Raw genomic sequence first — 8,423 nt, 5'->3', positions numbered from 1 at the left:
TAGATGCACCACCCAGCAATTGCACACCTGGGATTTACTTAGGGGACACGAAAGCGCAGATTTATGTACTAGCACAGATTTGTTTACTATATAAGTTCATAGCAGCTCCATTCGCAATTGCCCAAGACAGGACCCACATGTCCGTCTATGGGTGACAGATGGTGGTCCATCCATCAGTGATGCTCCTCGCAATAGAGAGGAACGAAGCACTGATCCCCTCCACGACATGGAGATCTGAGAAACAGAAGACTGCGGGCAGAGGGATCCTATTTGTAAGAAGTTCTAGAAGCAGCAAAACCCATCAAGGTGAGCGATGAGGTCATGGCTTCCAGGGTCCACTGTGGGGAGGGTCCTGGTGGCCCCATCGGGACGAGCAGAGCCCTCGGCTGTAGGGGGGTGGGCAGCCCGGCATGGGCTCGCCTGGCACCTTGGGGTCCCTGTCCCTGTGAAATGGGGTAATATTGTTGATATTTTCAAGCATCTCTGTCAAGCTTTTATGCATATGTGCACGCATGTGCACACACAATCACACACACCAGAGCCACACACGCATTCACACACTCACACACATGTTTGTTGTAAATAACACTTAGGATTACATCACACAGTTTTACAGTGTTTCCCCTTTACCAGGCTGCCTTAGCTCCACCGCACCAGTGAGCCTCCAGAGCGGCTCCATCTCCCGCATTTCACAGGCACGTCAGAACTTACTAACAACTCCAACATTCCCAGGTGCCTTTGATTTTTAAAGTAATGCTGAAATGAGCATCTTTGTACATAAATCTTTACCCACATCTGATTTTTGATTTAGGATAAAATTCTAGAAGTGGATTACCGGAGCAAGAGTTACAAATATTTACCTGCCTCTTGATAAGTAATGCCAACTTGGTTCTTGAGGGTGTCATTTCTGTTTTTCTTATTGGAATTTTAAGTGACTATGTAATCGAATTTATCGATCTTTTCCATGAGGATTCTGGGGTCTGGGTCATGCTTTCAAAAGCCTTCCCATTTCCTATGTTGGAAATATATTCACTGTATTTTCTTTTCATTCTTTTATGATTTTATGACTCCAATTTACACATAAAATTCCATCTGGATTTTACTTTGCTTAGGGACCTGCCACATGTTCCCCCAGTGGGTTGCCCCTCCATCCCGTGCTGATGCCTCGTTCCCTGGGGGAACCCTGGACTCCGGTCTGTTTCATTTCTGAGCCCAGCCGACCCGGTTAGAGTGGTTACAGCCGCAGAGGACATGTTAATACCTCACAGGAAATTACACAGGCACCTTCGTTTCTTAGCTTTCCTGACTATTGTCTTCATTGTTGTTCTTGGTGAGCTGCAGAAGGACTTTTTTCTAGTTCTTTCCTCAAACTCTGTGGCCCAGAGCACAGGCACCCCAAGCTGAGTTTAGACAGAGACCCTCACTCCAAGATGGGGGGGGGCGCAGGTGGGATGTGTCAGCACATCCCAAAGTGAACATTGCGAACTGTCCTGGAAGCTTCTAGAGACCCAGGAGCAGCCAAAAGCACCCCCATGATGGACAGCAGGGTGGGAGGGTCCTGGGGCAGATGAGAGGGGTCCTGGGGCAGATGGGGGCATCCTGGGGCAGATGGGGGTGTCCTGGGGCAGACAGTGGGGGTCCTGGGGCAAACAGAGGGATCCTGGGGCAGACGGGGGGGTTCTGGGGCAGACAAAGTGGGGTCCTGGGGCAGAAGGGGGTGGTCCTAGGACAGTGGTAAGGTGACTGAAGCCAGGGCAGTAGTGCTTCGCAGCGCTAAATGCAGCATCGCTGGTGGGCTGAGCCTGGTCTTGGTATTTTGCTTCCTCATCTGCAAGTCCAGCTGTTGAGTGGATGACATTTAAACATGAGGGACCTCGTCCATCACCCTGAGTGTCCCTCGACCTCCGCGTGTTCATCCATCAGCCAGCCTGACAGCCCTCCTGTCCCCCCTGCTGACTGCCACTGCCCCGGAGGCTGCGGCTGGACACACACAGAGGTATTCTCAGCTCATGGAGTCCAGTGCTGGCCGAGAGCACCAGCCATTCCTCCTCCTGCTCCACCTCCATTCCCCATCCCCTCCCCTCCTCTCCCTCATCCTCTCCTCTCCTCTCGTCCCCCGTCCCCTCTCCTCTTCCCTCCTTTTTCTTTTCCACGCCTCCTACTGGCCCCTCTGCCCAGGAAGGAGGTGGCCCCAGGTGAGGCCTCCAGGCTTCAGGATCTCTATTTCACTCTGACACCTCCAGAGTGAACAATGACACTGTCACGCTTTTCCAGAGTGGTGGCCTGTGTCCCTCCCTCCCTGGTTATATTGAAGCGGCTCCATGCACAGCTCTTGTGGTCCCCTGCTCGGTCCCAGGACCCAGCCTCCTCCAGCTGCACAGGGGAGCAGAGGCCAGTGCCATCATCTAGGGTGTCTGGTGCAGGCTGTGGGGGCATTGGGAGCACTGACCATGGGGGTAAGGACACCCAGGCCTGAGACTGGGGCATGCAGGAAAGGGACAGCATGGAGGCAGGTAAGCAGCCCACGCTGGCACCTGCAGCACATGTGCCCACCCCAGGGAGGGCCCAGCCACCCAGGACAAGGCTCATGACCCATAGGCCCAAGAGCTTCTCAGGCTCCAGCTGTGGTTGGGGTGTGGGGACCAAGCTTGGAAGGCCCCAGCGCCCAGGGCCAAGCATCCACCTGGGGCTTCCCTGGCCCTGTTCCCCCTGGCCTGCTCCCAAGGTGTCCACACTTACCCCCACTGCACCCTCACTGCCCCATGGCATCCACACTGCCCCCTATAGCATCCACACTGCCCCCCACAGCGTGTACACTGCCCCCACAGGGTCCACACTGCCCCCACGGGGTCCACACTTCCCCTCGCTGTGTCCACATTGCCCCCTATAGTGTCCACCTTGCCCCACGGCTCCAGTGTGAGTGGGCCGTTGTCTGTGAGGTGCCGGGGGCTCACGCTGATCTGACTGAGGTAGGACTGAGGCTGTGGGAAGTGAAATATCAGACCCGGTTCATGGGACACACAGTGGCCAAGGGTCTGGGGAAATGTGGGTGGAGGGCAGCAGGAGCACACACAAGACTCAGGGCTGCTCAGTGTGTCAGGATACAGCGGGTCCCCCAGGGCCCTATCCTTTTGGGGACCCCAGGGGCTGAGGGTCTCTGGAGGGCCAGCCTTGACTCTGTCCTTGAAGCTCATCTCGCTCAGCCGAGGAAGCAAAGGTGAGCCCTCAGCACACGGCTCTCCGGGCTCCCAACTCCCTCCAAGTTTCCCCCAAGCTCCGAGAGCAGGGAGTCACTTCCTGGCTCCAGACTCTGGCCCACAGCAGCCCAGGGAGGTAGCCACCACCTGCCACATCCGGGCCACATTCCTGCCTCTTCCCTGACACCAGGTGAGGGCCGATCCTGGGTAGGGGCCTGGGTCTTAGCACTGGAAGTCCCAAATCCTGGGACACTCCTCCAGGGCAGACTGGAACCACTAGTCACCCAGGCCCGGTTTTCAGCCTAAATCAGCTGGACCAGCACCCCCATTGCCCTGGCTCTGTGTGGCCCTGGGAAGGGATGCTCTGGCTCCTGGCTGCTGTCTGGGGTGCACCTGGACCATCCAGGGCCCGCAGCCCCCAGGGATCCCTTCATGTCTGTTCCCTCCTGGTCTCACTCAGCTCCCAGCGAGCCCCCGACCCCAGGCTGACCCTGCTGGCCTCCTGCCCCAGCCCTAAAGGCCACTGAGCCCTGCTGATGGCCGCCCTGACCCCACGTTCTGAGCCTGGCATTATGGGATGTCTCCTTGGTCACTGTGGCATTCCAGCACTTGGGGTCCCCCACAACCCTGCCTTATCCTCTTTGGGGTTCTGGTCTCTGGACAGGTCTCAAGCTTTCTAGGGGCGCTGAGACCTAAGACGAGTGGCCTGAGGTGTGACCAGATGTTCATTCCCAACCAGGATGAGCAGAAATGTCTGCTGCAAACGCTGCAGTGACACAGAGCCAAGAACCCAGCCCGAGGGCTGCTCACTCACCCGCGGCTCCTGGGGCAGAACCCGTGCCCACTCCTACTCCCTGGCGCCCAGCCCTCTGGGCTTCAGGTCCAGACCCTGCGGACAGCTCTCCCTGCTCTTGGACAGCACGGTCTGTGCCTTCCCTCCCTGAGTCCATTTCTCTGTCTCTCACACCAGTGCCCATGTCATGGGGAACGAGGGGTGGCCGTCCCTGGTCCTGCCCTTTCTTCCTGCAGCAGCGCAGAGCAGTGCTGCCCACCCAGAGCCTCTGCCCAGGCTCCTGCCCACATGGAGCGTGTCCCCACCCCTGCCCGTTACCCCAGGAGGAGACGGTGGAGGGAGGACAGGAGCTGGAGACCCAGCTGCCTGGCCTTCCCAGGACCAGTAGCCTTCTTGCTGCATCGAAAATTCCCTGCAGGACACGAGAATGGAAAAGAGAATAAAAGATTTCAACTGACAATCACCACTCCCAAGAGGGCATGGTCCCCCGCGGCCCCAGGAGCTGACTGAGCGAGCAGATAGACCCCAAAGCCCATGGGGGCAAGTCTGGCCCAGGTCACTGACCTCCTAGGCCCCCAACAGCCCCTAAGAGGTTCCAGCAAAGCCCTGTGATCTAAGCTCCAGGTGACAAGAGGGAGTCACAGTAAGGACCCGTGGGTTCTGAGCACCCCCTTCCATCGAACTGGTGGAAAAGTCTCAGCACGGGAGCAGCCCTCCAGCCTCCCCGCCAAATCTGGGGCCAGTTGGGCCTGTGGACATGCCTCGTCGGTGGCTTCCCCAGCTCCGGGAACAGGAGAGACCTGGTCAGTGCCTTCCCTGGGTCAGGGAGAACTAGGCAAAAGGAGTTCAGATGACCCATAGAACCAAGATGATCCATAGTGATGACGGCCATGATGACGTCCCTTTCTCCTGAGGCGCCCTGCCGCACCGGTCCCCCTAATAGATGTTACCAGGTGGAGAAGCCCCAGGTTCCCAGGACAGAACCAAGTGAGGGGCCTGGGCTCACTCCTGCTAGAAGCTGATGTGTCACAGGTGGGAATGGGCGTGTCCACCCTCGGTCCTCAAGGGGCCCAGTGCCTGCCCCTCCCCCAGCCTGTGGGCAGCACTCTCCTGGCACCAACCTCGGCCAGTCCAAGCAAGGCCTGTGGCTCCCAGCCTTGCAGACACATGCCTCTGAGAGACGGTCGCCGTCACAGAGTTGGCCGTTATTAATCCAAGTTTACCCAGAACAGCTGCTCCGTTATGAAAACGTGCCCAGAGGGAGGACAGTGTTGGCAGGACGTGGAGGAACGGGGACCCTCACACACTGCTGGAGGGAGCGTGGGATGTGCAGCCATTTTGGAAAACAGTCTGGAGATTCCATAGGAGCCAGCGCCTCCACTTGGGACTCTCCCCAGGAGAAATGTAAACACGTCCACACAAAGGTGTGTACATGAGTGTTTGTATTAGGGGAAGGAGAGGCAGCTCAAGTGCCCAGAGCTGATGAACAGATCAACCACAGTGGGTGTTCAGCTATAAAGAGGAACGAAGTGCTGACCCACGCTGCAATGCGGACGGACATCTACAATCAACTGACTTCAAGCAAAGAGGATTCTTCTCCATAACATGGGTGATGGGCCTCATCCCCTCAGTTGAAGGCCTCAAGAGCAAAAACAGGAAAAGAAGGAATTCTGCCCCAAGGCTGTGGCATCAGCTCCTGCCTGAGTTTCCAGCCTGTGGGCCCACCCTACGGATTTCAGATGTGCCAGCCCCATAATTGTGTGAGCCGATTCCTTAAATCTTTTATTATTCGTATGTATGTCCCATTGGTTCACTTTCTCTGGAGCGCCCTAACGGATGTGTGTCCTAAAATTGTACTGTGATAATGGCTGCACGGCACCGTAAATTGACTGGAAATCATTAATTGCATTTTCAGTGGTGAATTTTATGGTATATAACAGCCTCAATAAAGCTGTAACTGTTTATTTTATTTATTTATTTATTTATTTTGTGAGGAAGATCAGCCCTGAGCTAACACTCATGCCAATCCTCCTCTTTTTGCTGAGGAAGACTGGCCCTGAATTAACATCTATTGCCAATCCTCCTCCTTTTTTTTTTTTTTGTTCCCTTTTTCTCCCCAAAGCCCCAGTAGATAGTTGTATGTCGTAGTTGCACATCCTTCTAGTTGCTGTATGTGGGATGCGACCTCAGCATGGCCTGAGAAGTGGTGCATCGGTGTGCGCCCGGGATCCGAACCCAGGCCACTAGTAGTGGAGCGCGTGCACTTAACCGCTAAGCCAGTTGGGGCCGGCCCAAGCTATAACTGTTTGAATAGCAGCAGCCTCACCTTGATGCTTGCTCAAGACAAGGTTGACATAAGGGAAGCCATATTGTAGAAAAGAAAAACTCTGTTGTAACTTTGAATGACCTCTGACAAACTAACCCAGCTGGATATGCACCCTCCAGGAGATCTAACTGCTAGGTAGGTTTTACGACCCCTGCTTGTGCATGTACCTCCCAGCTGCGATAAGATGATAACTTGGTTCTTTTGAGTTCCTTAGGAATGTGATGACCCCCGAACAGAGAATCTATGCTAATAGCCATCATCAATGAAAACTGAAAGATCTGGTGTGGCGACTCGCAGTCTGTAAGACCAGAAGGTCAACATTCCTAACTCCCTCCCCTATAAGCCACTGGTCTATCTAACTGCTGTAAGATTTGTGCCCCTTTAAGATGGTTTTTTTCAGACATTAGTCGGCCATCTTCCCTCTTGCTAGCAAGCTGTAATAATAAAGTCCTTTTTTTCCTACCACCTTGCCTCTTGACTATTGGCATGTCTTGCGGCGAGCAGAAGGCCCACGTTGGGCGGTAACAACCTGGGGCCCTCCACTGTGCCACCCAGCTCTGGCCCCTGCCCCTCCCTGCTCAGACCTCCCTTCCTTCTGTCCTGGCTCAAGCCACCCAGATCCTCAGCAGCCTCAGAGCCCTGGGGGGCCAATGGAGTCTGAGGGCCTGGTGGGGCCCCCGGCAGGCAGGGAATCCCCTTGCAGGACCCAGCCTGGCCTCCAAGTGGGGAGGGAGGCCTGAAGAGGCCAGAGAGCCGGGCACAGTGCCTGATGGGCTGACAACTGTGGGTCTCGAGCCAGACAAGGCCTCCATAAATCACATGGCCTCAACTGAGTGGGTCCTGGGTGCCAGGGTGAGGAGAGAGGGAGGGGCTGTGGGCGGTGGATCCAGGGAGGCCAGCAGAGCCACAAGAAACCTGCAGGAGTCTCTGCGTGGCTGTGTGTGGGTGTGAGTGTACACGTGCAAGAATGTGCACATGTGTGAGAGCGTGTGTATGTGTGTGAGTGCTTGCCTAACGTTTTTAAATGCTGAAGCACCCTGGATGCCATCATGAGGCTTCCTGAGAGGAGGCAGGAATGTGGGCACTGCCAGGAGGGGCTGGGAGGGCAGCCCCAGCAGAGCGTCCCCAGGCAAGGCCATGGTGGCTGGAGGTGGGAGGACAGGGGAGAGGTGGGGGGGGTCAACCAAGGGAGGCCAGGTCGGGAGAGGCCATGCTGGGACCTGGGACCGGGGGCTGGAGGGGAGTGAGAAGATGCTTGATGGACGCTGTGGGTGGGCATCTGTCTGGAAGGCAGTTGCGGGGGCCGCTGCAAGGCAGGACCTGGATTTCATTTCTGACCAGACCTGAGCCATGTGTGTTGTGGGCTGCAGGTGTAAGGCCTGTGGGGCCGGCAGCCTCAGCCTCTTGCTTTCCGTACCTGAAGCTTCAGCCCTTCGTGGGGCCATCCCTCCCTCCCTGATCCCCTGAGGCCTCAAGTGAGCCTGCCCTGCTAAGACTGCCTAAAGGAGCTGGAGGGCTCCCCACAGGTGGGATATGGGCCAGGGGCTCCCCTGACCCGTGTGGGCCTGGCTGGGTCACTTCCTGGGTCTGAGCCTCTCCCTGGCCCCCTGGACAGGAAGTTGGAGCAGAACCCACCTGGGTTAGGAGGAAACTCAGGAAGGTGCTTGCGCGGTGCCAGGCACCCACCGTCCAGGCTCAGAGGGGCAGGCGACATGAGTACAGCCCACCCCGCCCACTGGAGCCCCAAACTGTCCCAGGTACAGGTAGGGATCCCAGGGCCTGGGGCTTGGGGCCCAGATGGAACGGACTGTCCTGGGGTGGCTGGCCCGTGCTCAGGGATCTGTGCTGTGAGGCCGGCAGGGCAGGCTTGGCCTTGCCCAGCTCTGGTGCTGGTGACCAGGAGGGACAGACACACAGATGGAAGGAGTCCTGAGCCCAGCTCGGCAGAGGCATGGCTTGTCCGCCCAGGACCAGGGCCTCTGTCCCCAGGGCCACTGTGTTTTACTTCCACAGGGCTCCTGGGCCCCAGGCGGCCTGCAGGAGCTCAGCCCATGTGTCTCCCCTTGCCCTGACTCGGGGTGGCCGCAGCCCCCTGGGTGTGACCAGA

The sequence above is a fragment of the Ceratotherium simum genome, chromosome 16, assembly GCF_057802395.1.
Source record: "Ceratotherium simum simum isolate JZ-2026a chromosome 16, ASM5780239v1, whole genome shotgun sequence".
NCBI classification, from domain to species: domain Eukaryota; kingdom Metazoa; phylum Chordata; class Mammalia; order Perissodactyla; family Rhinocerotidae; genus Ceratotherium; species Ceratotherium simum.
The sequence above is the reverse complement of the archived record's forward strand: the minus strand, read 5'-3'. Positions refer to the sequence as shown.